We start from the raw sequence: 18339 nt of genomic DNA on the forward strand, positions 1-18339 counted from the left end.
TGATTGCACAAGGTCACTCTGTCTGCTATGCAGTCCCCAGTACTGCCCTTGCAGAAAAGTTCACTGAAGTTTTTCTTCTTTCAATTTTGCCGTTCCTTGCAATAAAGTGATTGGTTCCTAAAGAAATAAAGGTCTCTGGTTGATGTGTGTGTGCAAACTCCTAACTTCTCAAGTTTTAAAACATGTATCCAGGAGTCTCTCCAGCTTCCAATGCCCTGTCCACAGACAGGTTGGGATTTCCACAGAGGGAGGGAGAAGGGGTTCCATGGGACCCTGGAAAATACAAAATCCATTTCCCCCTAATAAGCAATGTGGTATATGGGGGGGGGCGGTGAGGTGAGGCGCTGGTGAATGTGGGTGCCCGTGAAGAGCAGAAGTATGAAAATCACAATAATGGTGCCTCTGGAGGAAGAATGAAGAGAATGGGATGGGTCATGGATTAAAATAAAGGGTTCCTAAGTTTTACTTGAAAACTCTGAGTTTGCTAAAATATATAAATGTTAGTGTTCGTTGATTCTGGGAAGCAGGATGGAGATCACAGACACCAGACTGGTGGAGACCCTCTTTGACAAGCTCACCCTGGGCCACGGTGACAAAGGTAACTGAGCCTTAGGCTGGACTGTCCACAGACAAAGGGGTGACTCCCTAGGTCACCATGCTGGACATGCATGTTGTCCTTACAAAACATGCACAAGTATTTTTATTGTGCACTGCCTTCCATTAAGGTTTCATGGCACCCCAAGCCCCAAATTACCTCAAAAGGACTGAAAACCATAAGGCCAAGATTGAAGGTCAATTTGTAGTATTGAATATCAAGCAGCATGAATCTCTCTGAATGTTAAGATTCTGACTCTGGCTGCTTTGAAGAATGCAGAGAGTGAAGAGAGTTGAAGCTGGAAGACCAATTTAGAGACTCTGTAGCAGGCCTAGAGAAACAATGGTGGCTTGAACTGTGGCGCTGGCAGAGGAAGAGATGTAGACAAATTTCAGATGAATTGCATCAGTCTATAATGTTTGCTTTATGGACCAGAGGTGACGGATGGGAAATGGTGAAAGTAACCTAGGATCCAGTTTGGATTTGAACACCCTGCCTGATGGTTGTGCAATTTATGAAGCTGGGGGTGTCTTCAGGGGGACTCGAGGAGCTGGGAAGACGTGTCATGTAAAATCTGGGATGCCTATTAGATACCCAAGTGGAACTGTCATGCAGGCAGCCAGAGAAATGAATGTGATGCTCGGGTGGGAGATCAGGTTTGGAAATACACATATGGGATATATTAGCGTATACATAGACGGGTTGAGGTCATGGAGTAGATTAAGCTGACCAGAAAGGAAGTAGGGAGATTACGGCATTAGTTCAGTTGTTCAGTCGTGTCCGACTCTTTGCGACCCCATGAATCGCAGCCCCCTAGGCCTCACTGTCCATCACCATCTCCTGGAGTTCACTCAGACTCATGTCCATCGAGTCCATGATGCCATCCAGCCATCTCATCCTCTGTCGTCCCCTTCTCCTCCTGCCCTCAATCCCTCCCAGAGTCAGAGTCTTTTCCAATGAGTCAACTCTTTGCATGAGGTGGCCAAAGTACAGGCGTTTCAGCTTTAGCATCATTCCTTCCAAAGAAATTCCAGGGTTGATCTCCCTCAGAATGGACTAGTTGTATCTCCTTGCAGTCCAAGGGACTCTCAAGAGTCTTCTCCAGCACCACCGTTCAAAAACATCAATTCTTCAGCGCATAGGCAGCCCCAACCTTCAGAGGATGGGATGAGGTGCTGGAACACCTAGAGGGCTGCTGGGCCCATCTGGATGGTTACCTCATTCCAGACTGTGGCCACCTATGTCTACTCAGTTGATCTCAAAATCAGCTTCTTCCTGACCTCAGTGTGGCCGCTGGCTCCTCCTCTGTAGATGTGGAGAGGTGCGACCCTATTACCTTATCTTCTTGACAGTGGGTAGACATTATTTCCCAGCAAAAAGGTTTCCCAAGGAAAGAGTTGACCTGATTTTCTGTTGTTTTTCTTTTTTTTCTGTTCTCCTTTTAAAACTCTTCCGTTCTTTCAATGTGTTCTTATTTACCAGATAAAATATGTTCCCATGTAAACCCTAAGGCTGTCTGTGTCTGAGAAAAAATATTCAGAACATACAGTATTATTTCTTCTGTGTCATGTACGGCGTTCAAAGATCACAGTTAGAATTTTGCAGACTTTGTATCCTATTTTCAAAGCCACATAGATAGCTTGAGCCATTTTTGAGATAATAGATTGCTTTTAACACGCACTAAAGTATGAAAAAGTTTAGCTAAACAGTCCTTTCTTTCTATACTTTCTCAGAATTGTGCTTTAATACTTTCTTAAAAATGAAGATTATAGGTCTTTTAGTTTCCAGAAAATGGTAGTGAATGGTATTTACCTTTTACTCTTTTTAGTCAAATTTGTTCAAATATGTTTAGTGAAACATATATATATACACACATATATATATGTACATATATTTGAGGTTAATATATATACACACACACATACATAGCTGTTGTTTAGTCATTAAGTCGTGTCCAACTCTTTTCAACTCCATGGACTGTAACTCGCCAGGCTCCTCTGTCCATAGGATTCTCCAGGCAAGAATATTGGAGTGGGTTCCCAATTCCTCCTCCAGGGGATCTTCCAGGCCCAGGGATTGAACCCAGGTCTCCTTCACTGGCAGGTAAATTCTTTACCCTGAGCCACCTGGGAAGCCTATATATATATACATACATACATATATATATATATATATATATATATATATATATATATTCATGTTCTCCTCTAGATATGAAGAAGCACAGGATGAGCAGCTGTTTGTCTGTAACTATAATATAAACCCTTCTTCTCTTATTTTGGAGTAGCAGTTTACTGTCATGGATTCTTGAACACAGATGCTCTGAGTTCAAATGCCAGTTAAAATACTTACAAAATTGGGGGAACTTGGGAAAGTTATTTTATTTTTCTGGCCTTGCATGTAAAATAGGGATAATAAAAGCATCAGCCCCACCAGAGAAAATATTTGTAAATCACACACAAGGGCTTAATTTCCAAAATACACAGCTTATACACATGAATAACAACAACAACAACAAAACCCAATCAAAAAACGGGCAGAAGACCTAAACAGACATTTCTCCAACGAAGACATTCAGTTCAGTTCAGTCGCTCAGTCGTGTCTGACTCTTTGCCACCCCATGAATTGCAGCACGCCAGGACTCCCGGAGTTCACTCAGACTCATGTCCATCGAGTCGGTGATGCCATCCAGCCATCTCATCCTCTGTCGTACCCTTCTCCTCCTGCCCCCAATCCCTCCCAGCATCAGGGTCTTTTCCAATGAGTCAACTCTTTGCATGAGGTGGCCAAAGTATTGGAGTTTCAGCTTTAGCATCAGTCCTTCCGATGAACATCCAGGACTGATCTCCTTTAGGATGGACTGCTTGGATCTCCTTGCAGTCCAACGGACTCGCAAGAGTCTTCTCCAACACCACAGTTCAAAAGCATCCATTCTTCAGCGCTGAGCTTTCTTCACAGTCCAACTCTCACATTCATACATGACTACTGGAAAAACCATAGCCTTGACTAGATGGACCTTTGTTGGCAAATAAATGTGTCTGCGTTTTAATATGCTCCCTAGGTTGGTCATAACTTTCCTTCCAAGGAGCAAGCATCTTTTAATTTCATGGCTGAAATCAACATCTGCAGTGATTTAGGAGCCCCCCAAAAATAAAGTCTGACATTGTTTCCACTGTTTCCCCAGCTGTTTCCCATGAAGTGACAGGACCAGATGCCACAATCTTAGTTTTCTGAATGTTGAGCTTTAAGCCAACTTTTTCACTCCCCTCTTTCACTTTCACCAAGAGGCTTTTTAGTTCCTCTTCACTTTCTGCCATAAGGGTGCTATCATCTGCATATCTGAGGTTATTGATATCTCTCCTGGCAATCTTGATTCCAGCTTGTGCTTCTTCCAGCCCAGCGTTTCTCATGATGAACTCTGCCTATAAGTTACAGATGGCCAAAAATTACAAGAAAAGATGCTCAAGATCACTAATTAGAGAAAAGCAAATCAAAACTACAATGAGGTATCACCTCATATTGATCAGAATGGCCATCATCAAAAAATCTACAAAGAATAAGTGCTCGAGAGGGTGCAGAAAAAAGGGAACCCTCCTACACTGTTGGTGGGAATGTAAATTGGTATAGCCACTATGGAGAACAGTATGGAAGGTTCCTTAAAACACTAAACACAGAACTACCACATGATCTAGCAATCCCACTCCCTGGTATATACCCAAACAAAACTAAAATTCAAAAAGAATACATGCACCTCAATGCTCACAGCAACACTCTTTACAACAGCCAAGACACGGAAGCAACCTAAGTATCCATTGACAGATGAATGGACAAAGAATATGGGGGATACACATACACACAAAGTGGACTATTAGCCATAGAAAGAATGAAAGAATGCCATTTGCAGCAACACGGGTGGATCTAGAGATTATCATACTGAGTGAAATAAATCAGAGAATAATAAACATCATATGATATCATATGTGGAATCTAAAATATGACACAAATGAACTTACTTACAAAACAGAAAAAGGCTCAAAGATATAGAAAACAAACTTATGGTTACCAAAGGTAAAGGGAAGTGAGGAAGGAATAGATTACGAGTTTGGGATCAGTGGATACATACCACTATAAATAGAATAAACAACATCCTACTGGATGGTACAACTATATTCAATATCTTGTAATTAATAATAAAAGAGAGTAAGAACAAGAACATATCTGTTTATAAATGAACTGCTTTGCTGGATACCAGAAACTAACATATTGTAAATCAACTATACTTCAATTTTTTAAAGAAGTGTCAACCCCACTGGGTTGCAGAGAAGAATAAATGAGTTAATATTTTTAAATGCTCACAACAGTGCCTGGCACATATAGTACATATATTACTTGTAAGCCGTCATTTCTCATCATTATCATCATCATCACTCACTTAATCTCTAAGTCCCTCTGAGGTGTTTATGATTTGTTTATGAAAGGATTTCACATCTATACTTTGCCACTGGGGGTCTCTCTTGCATTTCTACCAACTGGGTCACTCTGCATATCAAGAAGGAGAAAGCCTCCCTAACTGCTTGGCTGTCAGTTGCTGCCAGGCTTCAGGAGAGTAGATTGCTATTTCCAGTGCCCCAAACTCGGGCCCAAGCCTGGAGCTGACTTTTGCTGTGGCAACTCTCTCTGGTAATCCCCCATTCGTCTCAATCAGCCTTCCCTTTAAATCGGCCCCTAGAACAAGTTTTTGCTTCTCCTTCTCAACTCAGGTTCCCTGAGCCTCCTCTTTCCTTCCTGAACTACAGTCCACTCCTCAGAGGTGGGGAAGATGGAAAGGATGAAGAGCTAAGCCTGAACCCACTGTTTTCTGGATGTTTGGGTCTGAAAAGGAGGGGAATGGATGGAGTGAAAGGGGAGATGGGCACAAGGGCTCCTGATAACACAGGCAGTGAAACTGACACACTTGATCTAGCACAGAGGTTCTCAAGCTGTGCTGCACCTTAGCATCACCTGTGGAGCTTTTAGAGTTCCCAATGCCCAGGCCACCTCCCAGACCAATTACATCAGTGTTGGGGGCAGGCCCTAGACATCCCAGGCATTGAAAACTAGTGAAAGCATCTTGCTATGCAAAATGTGGTCCATGGACCAACAGGTCAGTGCCATCTGACAGCTTGTTAGAAATGCCAAATCCCAAGCTCAACCTCAGACCTACTGAATCAGAATCTGCATTTTAACAAGATCCTAGGTGATACACATGCACACTGAATTTTGAGTAGCATTCTTTTTTTTAATAAACTTATTTATTTTTAATTGGAGGATAATTGCTTTACAGTATTGTGTTGGTTTCTGCCACACATCAACACGAAATCAGCCATTAGTATACACATGTCCCCTCCCTCTTGAACCTCCCTCCACCTCCCACCCCATCCCACTCTTTCAGGTTGTCACAGAGCACGGATTTAAGTTCCCCACCTCAAATTCCTACTGGCTATCTATTTTACATGTGATAATATATATGTCCCAATGTTGAGTAGCAGTCTATAGCATCCTATTTGCCAAACATGCCGGCATCTTGGAATCGCCTGGGGCGCTGGAGAGTAATACCCATGGTTTGATTTAACCAACTCACTCAGTCATACTCTCATGCAAGTACTGGACCAAGAACAATAAAAACATACCAAGCACAATAAAAACTCCAACAACAATAAGTGAACCAACAATTATTGATCACATACACATATTTAAATAGTGGCTTCTGCACAATCTACTGTTTTGTCTCCAAATGGTGTTTTTCGAGTATGGGTTGGCCAACTACAGTCTGCAAGCCAAGTCTGGCCCCAGCTGGTTTTGAAACAAAGTTTTACTGGAACACAGCCACACCCATTCAATTACCTATTGTCTGAGGCCACATCCACCTACCACAGCAGAGTTAGTTACTGCAACAGAGACCCTATGGCCCACAAAGCCTAGAACATTGACAGGAAATCTCTGCCAACCCATGTTTGACAGTAATTGGCCACAAGCCCTGAAGTCATCTCAAGCTGTCACATATTTTAAACTTGTCTCCAGTCTTTGTGCAGCTCTTTGGCTTTTCTTGTTTCATTTTTCCTCACTTTCAATGACTATACTAGAATGGCTTCGCTGTTTATAATACTTTTTACACGTCCCTAACACTCACACTGCCCAGAATTGTCATGGCCTCCTTCCAGACTGACATCTTTGTGTATCTCAGCAAGTCAACCTGTTGACTTTCTTTGTCTTCAGTTTCCCTAGGCCCATACTGTAGCTTTGTTGATTGAGGGCCATCAGTCATCTCTCTTCTGGGAGCATTAGAGTGGGACTAGCCTTTTTGACTGATTCTCCGTAATCACACATTCATCACAGATGCTGTTTAAAGTGCACTCATTTTTAAGTTATTGCAGTCTATTCCAATCACTTTTCTTACTGTGAGACATTTAAATTTCATGAATATGCAAAGCTACTGCTCTGCCTGAGGAAGAATAGACTTCTTCTCTTTAATGGGTATTTTAATGTTTATTTTTTGGTCACATTTCTTCTGGTTTACAATGCATTATATCTGATATTAACTATACCATGTGCAACAAGGAGATTTATTTTCTTTTTTTCCTGTGGAATAATTCCCTGGGCACGACTTTTTTCTCCCCAAAGTTTAGTTTTCCCACAAAGTTCATGGAGAAGTAAAAGTTCCATTGTAATAGAATCATAATTCAAAAAATAAACCTAAAATAAAGCATTCTAGGAGGGAGCATTCATGCAGCTTGGCAAATTTGTAACTAAGTAGCCAGTTCTTTCAACAAATGATCCTGGATTCTGTGAAGTGTTCATCGCTATGCGTGGCACTAAGAACATAAGATGTCTATGGGGTCGCAGAGAGTTGGACAGGACCGAAGCGACTTAGCAGCAGCAGCGGCAGCAGCAGGGGGTCACATAGAGTCGGACACGACTGAAGCAACGTAGCAGCAGCAGCAGGGTACAGTTACTGCTCCCAGGTAAGGTGGAAAAGATGGACGTCTTCTCCATCTTGAGGGAGATACCTCAAGTCTATTCGGCAGGATCTAAAAGAGGCGGCTTGGGACTTCCCTGGTGGTTCAGTGGCTAAGACTTCACGCTCCCAATGCAGTGGGCCCAGGTTCAATCCCTAGTCAGGGAACTAGATCCCACATGCCGCAACTAAGGGTTCATATGTCGCAACTAAAGGTTCCACATGATGCAGCTGAATTCCGGTGCAGCCAAAGCAGTAGACAAAAATATTAAAAAATAAATAAATAAAAGAGGAGGCTTACAAGGTACAAAGTGAATGCATGAGAGGAAAAAGGTCTCAATCTTACCTGGCTCGTAGGATACATCCACTAAGGTGACATTGGGTCTTCAAAGAGGAACTGGAGCCCTACAAGTGGAAAAGAGAGGGAAGGATATTTTAATGATGTTTATTTGCTGCAGAGGAGCCAATAGAGAGGGCAAGGTTACAAATTCAGGAGTGGTCTGGGATAGAGTTAACAAAAGAAGATCCAGAGAAGAGAGGGAAGGTGGAGGATTTACGTTGACACAGGAGATGGGGAAGTTTTTCCCTTAAAGGAACTCTACCAAAACTCTTCTCTCAAAGGTAACCACTGGCTTTCTACTCCACATTACCAGGGGTCTCTCTTCAGCACCTGTCCTGCTTGATCACTCTGTCGTTCTTAATAGTGTCCTTCTTTCCTTACCTCCCTTGTCTTTTCATGGTTATCTAAGGTTTGTTTATAGAGAAGTATATAGACCTAACCATTCCCTGGATTCTGCTGTCGGCCTCTTCAACTCTTGTTCTACACATATTTCCTCTTCAATTCAGCCACATCCATGAGCTGATCTTTGTCTGTCTGTCTCTTTCTCCTCCCAGACACTCTTCTTGACCATGAAATTTGCACAGTCATCTGTGAAACATCTCCTTCTGAATGCCCCCAAAAAACTCAGACTCAACAAGTCCACAAATGAAGCCCCTGTCCCTTCTCTAAACTCCTTCTAGTTGTGCCATGCCTTCTCGTAGTCTCGCAAGTAAAAAAAATTCAGAGTCAACCCTAGGCCTCTGGCTCTTACTCAGTCTGAAATGTCTCTCTCCTCTCCTTGGGCTCTTCTCGTACCGGATACCCCCATCTTTTTCAGGCTCTAGTCATCTAGGACCTAACAATTTCCATCATCTCTGAACCTGTCAGGGTCCTTGGTGGCAAACCACAATGCCAGACTCTGGCTAATCAAAACAGAAAAGGCATTTTTAGAAGGATGTCTAGTGGCCTCTGGGGAAGGACAGAGAACTCTGCTGAGAAAATGCAAAGCATCACATGGAGTCGAGCCCCGTCTTCCATCTGTCTTGACATTTCTCCCTCAACAGAAAGGGTACTCAGATGTTGGGCTGCCCAAAGTGATAAACGTATCATCTAGCTTTTTCTAACCCTCTTTTAGCAGACGTTACTGGTGCTCTGCCCACATCAACTTGACCAGCCAGGACAGCTAATGCCCCAATCGCTTGTGAGTACTGAAGCTGACAGCTTATGTCTCTGATGTTCTCAGCATTGCCCTTGGCTAACCGGAAGAGCCAATGACAGGTACACAAAAGCCTGGACCGTTTTGCCCCACCTCTGCAGTGAGACTTGCGCTCCAAAATCTGTCGTGCTAGACTCAGCCTGAGATCACATCCTTGATTCTTTCTCCTGCTCTATTCGGCCTCCCTTCCTTCTGCACAGTTTTCCTCTGAGTGTACTCCTTCAATAAATCCCTGTCTCCAGCTCTGTTTACAGGAAAGTCAACCTAAAAATCCACCCTTAAACAACACAACTCCTACTTCTTTTAATGACGTTTACCACTCTTATGACAATTTTTTTCTTCACATGCCTATATTGCTTAATAGACTATAGAATCCTTGAGTGCAAGGATTACATCTTTTTTCCCCCTCTCCTTAAACCCTTTCATACATGTAATGGAAACCTTAAAAAACAGTAAGTTGAACTTAATTGAAAATAAAGCCCAAATCACAGTGAATTGAAAAATGAATAGAAATGAGATAGTGGAGACAATAAAGGTAGGCTATTCTGCCTAATGTCTAAATGTCACTATTGGCTTACCTATTTTCATCCTTCTACTAGACTGTGGATGATAGAGCAAAAACAAGTTTTTAGTAATTAGTCTCTTATCAAAAGGATTTCATAACAAGACAAAGTTTATGCAATCTGGTAATTTCCCAATGGGGTAAGATGTATCATTCTTTCTTTCTTTCTTTGCTAGTTTCATCATTACCTACTCAGGAGGGGTTCAAGTTTAAAATTTTGTGGCTTGGCAATCTGTTCCATTTGAATGTCTGAAAATATGAATGGCCAGAATGGATGGCCATTCTGGATGGCCAGAATGAAGGATTTCAGCCACTGTGTTTGCATTTTTGAAGCCTATGTTCCTTATCACTCACCTATTGTGCACAATTATTTTGAATTTGGCAAATGGTTCTAGTTTTATTACCATGTTGGTTCAAGGGTAGGAGTCTGTGTGTGATGGCTATGAGATAATCTCTACTGAGCATTTATTATATATATTTCATCAATTGTTGGAGGCTAGACCATTAACAACAAAGAATAGAAAGTATCTCCATGTGGAAGGAGCTCAAGATAGCTAGAATCATGGCATCCAAGAAGTAGCATCACATACAGAGGACCTCCATCAACCATTTTCAAACTGATTAATAATTAATGCTGAGCCTGTAAGAATCAAGAGGGTGCAGTGCAATGGGATGATAAGCAAGCTCAGGTCAGTCAAGAAAGAACATCTTTCAGAGAGAAATGTTTAAGTGCACTTATGAACCTCAATTTAAGACACTTTCTCAGCATTCCATTCTAACCCATGCCCTCCTACTCATGTTTACTTGTGAATTCTCAAGACATGATTCTGGACATGATATAACCAAACACTGGGGCAAACTGAGTGGGTGCTGATCAGCCTGGCTTTTAGGCTAGGATGTTACTGCTTAGTGAAATATGATTGGTCCACGTTCTGGCCCTTGTACTGACAAATATAATTCATGGCTTCCTTTTTCTCAGTGAACCCACTGAGAAAGATGAACAGTTTCTGTGAGGGGTCGGCAACCTTTTCCTGTAAGGCAAATATATTTTAGAATTTACAGACTTATGGTCTTTGTCACAGCTCCTCAACTCTTACTGTAATCTAGAAAGCAGCCACAGAGAATATGTACGTGTGGCTGTAGTCCCAATAAAACTTTATAAAGAACAAGTGGCTGGTCACATTCGACACACAGGTTGTCCTTTGCCAATCCCTGTTCTAGAAGACTGACTTATACCAACAAGATTTCAAAGAGTCACTAATCAGCCAGATAAAACTCACATATAACCAAGACAGATCATCTGCAAAGAACATCCTACCAGAAATTAGCCATTAAGGTAACTAAATACAAATCAAAAGACTGCTTAGTAAGCAGTGAGTCAGGCAAGTTAAACTGTTTTCTAGGGTTTTCTTCTTCCAGAAGTGACCCTGAGAAAAAGGTTTAAATGCAAGTGTTTACTTGGCAGATAATCCCTAGAACTACTAGTAAGGAAGCACAAAAGTAAAGCAGGGAAGGGAAGAAAGCCAGTAAAATCTGCATAAATGAGAAGGGTCACTAAGAGCAACTTCTTGATAGAACACACCTCGAATTGTAATTCAGAAAGATACACGCACCCCAGTGTTCATTGCAGCACTATTCACAATAGCCAAGGCATGGAAGCAACATAAATGTCCACTGATTGACAGATGAATGAGTAAAGAAGATGCATGTACCATGGAGTATTACTCAGACATAGAAGGAACAAAATAATGCCATTTGCAGCAACAGGAATGGACCTAGAGATTGTCATACTGAGTGAAGTAAGTCAGACAGAGAAAGACAAATAGCATATGATGTTATTTAAATGTGGAATCTAAAATATGATACAAAGGAACCTATCTATGAAATAGAAACAGAATCGGGGACATAGACAACAGACTGCTGGTTGCCAAGGGGAAGGGGTGGGGAAGGAGTGGAGGGAAGGTTAAGGTTAGCAGATGTAAATTTTATACATAGAATAGATAAATAACAAGGTCCTACTGTATAGCACAGGGAACTATATTCAATTTTTATAATCAATCATAATGGAAAAGAACACTTTAAAAAGAATGTATGTATGCACAGCAGAAATCAAAACCCTGTAAATCAGCAATATATATGCATATATTATACAAGAATTAAATATATATATGTATATAAGGAAAAAAAGGAAACATGGGGCTTGCTAACCTGAGGTGAGGTCAACACTTGTCCCATTCTTGTTTTGCTTCTGTCTACAGCGGTTCAGGACACTATGTGCCCTGTACTGCCATGGTTATTATAAGAGGAGACCAAAGGCTGGCCTCTGGAAGAGCAGAAAGTGGACTAGCAGTGGAAGAAGATAGTGGGCAATGAGGCCAGAGGACGAGGACCAGAGAGAACCAGAAGCAGTGGGGTTTAGACAGAAGTAGGGTGAGCAATAATCACTGCAGCCTAGGGGCAAAGGAAGAGATAGAAACAGACCTCTTCTGACCCCTAAGATCAATCTGTTACTAGTAGTAATAGCGGTGGTGATGGGAGGGTTTGCGAGTATTCATCTTAGGTATCCAGCATTTGTGCTTTCCACTTCTCTCCATTGCTCTTCACCAGAAACTGCATTTTCTTCTGGTTTGGCTGTTTGGGCTTGTAGTTCCACCCAGAGTCACTGTTTCTGATCACCTGTAACCTATCTCAGGGGATCCAGGATCAACACAATAGTAACAGCTGAATGCAAGGATATGGACAATCATGGCTATCCTCTTTGTCAGGTCATGTGAACCCTCAGGGGTTGACTAACCAGGGAGTTACTCCGGAGCAACTATGGAGAACAAGCATGGGTCTATACTTTCTGGGTCCACACCCCGTGTTTTGGAACACAAGCCTATAAAAGAAAGTGAAAGTCGCTCAGTTGCATCCGACTCTTTGTGACCCCATGGACTACGTAGTCCATGAAATTCTCCAGGCCAGAATACTGGAGTGGGTAGCCTTTCCCTTCTCCAGGGGATCTTCCCAACCCAGGGATCGAACCCAGGTCTCCCACACTGCAGGCAGATTCTTTAGCAGCTGAGCCACCAGGGAAGCCTGAGAATACTGGAATGGGTAGCCTATCCCTTCTCCAGTGGATCTTCCCGACCCAAGAATTGAACCAGGGTCTCCTGCATTGCAAGCATATTCTTTACCAGCTGAGCTACTAGGGAAGCCCATGAAAGAAGGACCTCCACAGTTCTGGCATATTTGGGACAAAACAATTTCCAGGCTGTTTCACTGACTTTGTGAACCACTGCCACCCTCTTTGGAAGTCAACCAACAACACTAAGCCTAGCAGTTGAGCATGTAGGTTTTGGCATCATGTAGACCTGATATTGACCATGTCTCAGCTACTCAGTGCTGCTGCATGGTATATCCATCCAGACATACATGTCCATAACTCTTCGAGGACCCTCTGAAGAATGCACTCTCACAATAGCATTTGAGGCCAATGTAGACTTGAGATTCCACAGTAGAAATCAAGAAGGAATCCGTATCATGCCACCCAAAGTTATCAATGTTAGTATCTCTGACATTTATCGTCTCCCAAATCTCTTCTTAGCCTTCCTTGATATAACGATCTTTTGTCCTTCATACAGTGTCCAGCATCACTGACTCCATTCTTGTCAACCTTATCCCCATTTATTTTCTCTTCTATCTTGCTACACTGCTGAGTCCCCTCCAGATCTCCAGTTCAGCAACATAAAAACTTCACCAGGTAACAGGACCTTTGGAGAAGGCAAGTGGGGTTATATGGTATTAGTTGCAAGAAGCAGAGGGAGTTATTTCTTATGTCTCAAGGACTTCTCCTTCATTGCTATTTCCTTCTGGGTTTCCACTTCATTCCTCGAGAAAGAAGCACATGGAGCACCATTTCTTGCTTCTCTCTGCTCCCTGGTCCACTTCTCTTCAAGGGTGAAGGAATAACTTTTCTAAACAAAGACACTAAGCAAACAAACACAATAGGTCTACGTGGCAACCCTAGAGGGCTGCCGCTCAGATCTGCCTTCAAGAAAGAACTTGCCAGTGAGTTGCAACAAGTCAAGTTAGTTGACAGCCTCCAGATTTTGAAAACCATGTTCTTCTCCTTGGGCAGCCCCAACCCATGACTAAACACAGTGGGAGTGCCAAGGCCTGGCCATTTCTGCCTAAGGTGGTACCCCTTTAAGAGACAAGGCGTGCTTTGGAGGTCCCCATGGGTTAGCAGGGGCTTTGTCAAATGTGCATTGACATCCCAGGCTCTCCTGCCCTATTGTGCTTTCTTCCTTTTTCATCTTTCAAAACTTAAACTCTCAACAAAATTTTTGTACTCCTGGGTCTCTGAGTCTGCCTCTCAGAAGACCCAGCTTTACCCCTGCCCCATCCCTCCTTCCCTCCTGTTTCTGTGTCTCTCTGTGTGTCTGTGTCTCTCTGTGTGTCTGTCTCTGTGTTTCTCTGTGTGTATGTGTGACTCTCTTTCTGTGTATCTGTGTGTGTGTCTCTCACTGTCTCTGTCTGTATCTGCCCCTGCCCCTTCACAAACTCCATGTGGCAAGTTCACCAGGAAAGACTTTCCCCCACAAGTGAGAGGCTACATTTTCTCAAGCCTTGTCAGGAAGGGAGGTTCTGGGAGACTCCTTATGGCCATACATTCAGTTTCATTCTATAATTCAGTCTTAAGAGAGACAGAGCTGATATTTTTATCTCATCCATTTGATACTTCTGCCTCATGTCACAATTGGTTTGGGGCTCAAGGAGGGACACAGAGATGATTTATTTTCAACTCCAGCATGAATAGGAAAACAAAAAGAAAAACCTCTTACATGTAATTGGAATATGTGAATGATTTCCTGGAGGCCATATAGGGTATTTCTACTCTTTTGTAATGAGTTCATAAAAAAAAAAGTTCACCAGGAAAAGAAAAAAATAAAATGTAAGGAGAAATAAAGAAATTCTCAGACAGCCAAAAAAAAAAAAAAAGCTCATCAGGGACTTCCCTGGTAGTTCAGTGGTTAAGACTCTGCACTCCCAACACAGGGGGCCCCAGGTTCGACCCCTGGTCAGGGAACTAGATTCCACATAGCACAACTAAGACCCAGCAGAGTCAAACAAATAAAATAAATATTTTTAAAATTCAAAGGCATGATCTTAAAAGGTGATGAATATTTAGCAGGGTGACAGGTGGAACTGGGTACATCCCCAGTTTCCTCACCCTCTTGGAAGGACACTTCTGCAGCATGATCCCCATTCTCTCAGAGGGTCCCTTGGAGTATCAAGCTCCACAGCAGTAACTTACTTCCTCTTTTACTGAACTTCCACCCTTTCACTTTTCCCTCTCTGTGCTTCCTGTTTTCACTCCAAAACTACGCTGCTTGCATTCAACCCTTTTCTTAGTATATATTCTGGAGGAAGATGCAAACTCAGACACCCCCTAGAGCCTATCAGACTTTCTCCAGGAAATTAGAAGAGCGAGCGAGTTGGTGAGAAAACAGGAAGCAGCAGACATGGTGAGTGTGGTCAAATCACAGGAACTGTGGAGCTTCCACGTGAAGGACCAGGAATTCCTGCAGTGATGGTTTCCGGAAAGGCCTCAACCAGATTACAGAAGCCCTCTCGGGTTTCAGCTCCCGAGGCTCAGTGCCACGTCCATGAGGTCGCCTGCTGCCCGACTAAGTCTGTTTCTGTTCCTTGCAGGTTAAACAACCTTGACTCAACCAGAAGGCCAAGTAACTTCAAGCTTGCTCCCAATATGCCTCCTCAGATCAGGTTATTCTCATTTGCAATGAAGAAGCTGAGGTCACCAGCACATTCATCATAAACAGCAGTCCTTTTAAACCATCACATTCTAGAAGATGTTGTAGAAGCTCCAGGCCCAATGGCAGCTGGTTGTTAAATCATTCTGAAGTTAGGGATTGAGTGGGGAAAGAAGGTCCCTGCAACCACAGTCAGCTTTGAGAAATACATTCCTTGGGGTCCTTATCACTGCCTAGTTCAGAAGTAAGTCCAAATAGATAAAGTCAGGCTTCTTAAACCAAACCTCTCTGCAACCAATCAATACAGGACTCAGGTTCTGAAGACCATGGTTTTCAGCTAGTGTAGTTTTGGATTTTGAGAGAATGCTTTATGAGTTCCCTTCCTCTAAAGAGCTATCTACATAGTGTGCCTTTCTAGGAAAGAGACTCAGCAGGCCCCCTCAGGGGTGAGCGTGTTAGAATTGCAGATGGTAGGGTTTGGCAGGAGGAGGTCTGGAGAAACTATGTAAGCTGGGATCTTTGGTGAGGTCCCTCAGCTGCAGGACTAAACCACAATGGCCAGCACCACAAGGAACCATACTTAACCCTAACTCTTGCCAAGTCTGTATCTAGTCCAGGTCACAGAGGGATTTTAGGTACCTCCTGCTGTGCAGACTTTCTTTCCTACCTCCCACCCACCCCATCCCTCTAGGTTGTCCAGGAGCATCAGCTCTGGGTGCCCTGCATCATGCATCAAACTCACATGGTCATCTTTTTACATATGGTAATGTACATGCTTCTAAGCAATCCTCTCAAATCATCCCAGCCTCATCTTCTCACCGGAGAAGGCAATGGCACCCCACTCCAGTACTCTTGCCTGGAAAATCCCATGAACAGAGGAGCCTGGTAGGCTGCATTCCATGGGGTCCCTAAGAGTCGGGCTTGACTGAGCGACTTCACTTTCACTTTTCACTTTCATGCATTGGAGAAGGAAATGGCAACCCACTCCAGTGTTCTTGCCTGGAGAACCCCAGGGACGGGGAAGCCTTGTGGGCTGCTGTCTATGGGGTCGCACAGAATCGGACACGACTGAAGCGACTTAGCAGCAGCAGCAGCACCTTCTCACACTGAGCCCAAAAGTCTGTTCTTTATGCCTGTGTCTCCTTTGCTGCCCTTCATGTAGGATTATTGGTACCATCTTTCTAAACTCCATATATATGCAATTATATACAGTATTTGCCTTTCTCTTTCTGACTTACTTCACTCTGTATAATAGGCATCAGGTTCATCTACCTCATTAGAACTGACTCAAATGTGTTCCTTTTTATAGCTGAGTAATATCCCATTGTGTATATGCACCACAACTTCCTTATCATGCTGTGCTGAAGATACCCTGCTAACGCAACTCAAAGACCCCCACTTAACCAAATGTCAAAGATGTTATTACCAACAGCAGATAAACTAACATCATATGCTTCCTGACATGGTGCTCTAAGGACACAAACTCATTTATGTAGTGTTTCTGCCAGAAGAGCACATGAACCAAGTCTATTCATGAGGAAACATCAGACAAACCCAAACTGAGAGACTCCTCCACAACAGCTAGCATGTAATCCTAAGAATATCTGTGTCATGAATGACAAAGACAGGCTAAGAGCTGGCCCACGTCAAAGGAGGTTAGGGATTTCCCTGGTGGTCCAGGGGTTAAGACTTTGCCTTCCAATGCAGAGGACATGGATTCAATCCCTGGTTGAGGAACTAAGATCCCTCATGCCATGCAGCGAGGCCAAAGGAAAAAAAAGAAAGAAAACACATATACCAGGATTAGATCTAGGGGGAAAAAAATTGCCAGGATAACATTGTTGTGACAACTGGTGAAAACTGAATGCAGACTATATAGTATGGGCTTCCCTGATAGCTCAGTTGGTAAAGAACCAGCCTGCAATTCAGGAGACCCCAGTTCGATTCCTGGGTCATGAAGATCCCCTGAAGAAGGCATAGGCAACCCACTCCAGTTTTCTTGAGCTTCCCTTGTGGCTCAGCTGATAAAGAATCTGCCTGCAATGCAGGAGACCTGGGTTCAATCCCGGGTTGGGAAGATCCCCAGGAGAAGGGAAAGGCTACCCACTCCAGGACTCTGGCCTGGAGAATTCCATGGACTAGTCCATAGGGTCGCAGAGAGTCAGATACAGCTGCACAACTTTCACTTGGTGAAAACTGAATGCAGGCTATATTATATAGTATGTACTGTGTGCACTGCTTAGCCACTCAGTAGAAATGTGAATACTTACAGTATAATTTTGTTTTTAATTTCATTTATTTTTGGGGGGGGCCCTGCAGCATGTGGGATCCTATTTCCCTAAGCAGAGATCAAACTCACATCCCTTGCATTGGAAGCACGGAGTCAACTGCTGTAGCCCCAGGGAAGTCCCTATAATTTTCTAAGAGAATTGCTTGTTCTTAAGCTAAATGAAGTGGTGTTAGCTGCAGCCATCTGCCTCAACTTGAAATAAATAAGCATATATATATGGACATATATATGTATATATGTGTATATATGGACATATACAACATGAAAAATGTTAACAATTGACATATCTAGATAAAAGGTAAAGTTAGGGGGATTCCCTGGTGGCTGTGGTAAAGAATCTGCCTGCCCATGCAGGAGACATGGGTTCAATCCCTGATCCAGGAAGTTTCCACAGGCCAAGGAGCAACTAAACCCATGCGCCACAACTACTGAGCCTGTGCTCTAGAGCCTAGGAACCACAACTGCTGAAGCCGCGTACCTAGAGCCCGTGCACTCTCAGTAGAGAATAGCCTCCACTCGCTGCAACTAGAGAAAAGCCTGTGCAGCAATGAAAACCCAGCACAGCCAAAAGTTAATAAACAAAATTAAAGTTAGCGAGGTATGCGTA

The 18339-nt window shown here is 43.1% G+C and overlaps 1 long non-coding RNA gene across 1 annotated transcript in view; it reads right to left on the reverse strand.

Annotated features, from left to right (window-relative positions):
• Nucleotides 1-6040: 6040 nt before the first annotated feature.
• Nucleotides 6041-18339, reverse strand: part of LOC121818368 (uncharacterized) — a 66742-nt gene continuing 54443 nt past the window's right edge. Inside the window, exons 2-3 of the long non-coding RNA XR_006058419.2 lie at nucleotides 7936-7994; nucleotides 6041-7820 (exon numbers count right to left, since the gene is read on the reverse strand). This is a non-coding gene — a long non-coding RNA (uncharacterized LOC121818368). The remainder of the gene's footprint in view (nucleotides 7821-7935; nucleotides 7995-18339) is intronic.

Source organism: Ovis aries, chromosome X (assembly GCF_016772045.2).
Source record: "Ovis aries strain OAR_USU_Benz2616 breed Rambouillet chromosome X, ARS-UI_Ramb_v3.0, whole genome shotgun sequence".
NCBI lineage: Eukaryota > Metazoa > Chordata > Mammalia > Artiodactyla > Bovidae > Ovis > Ovis aries.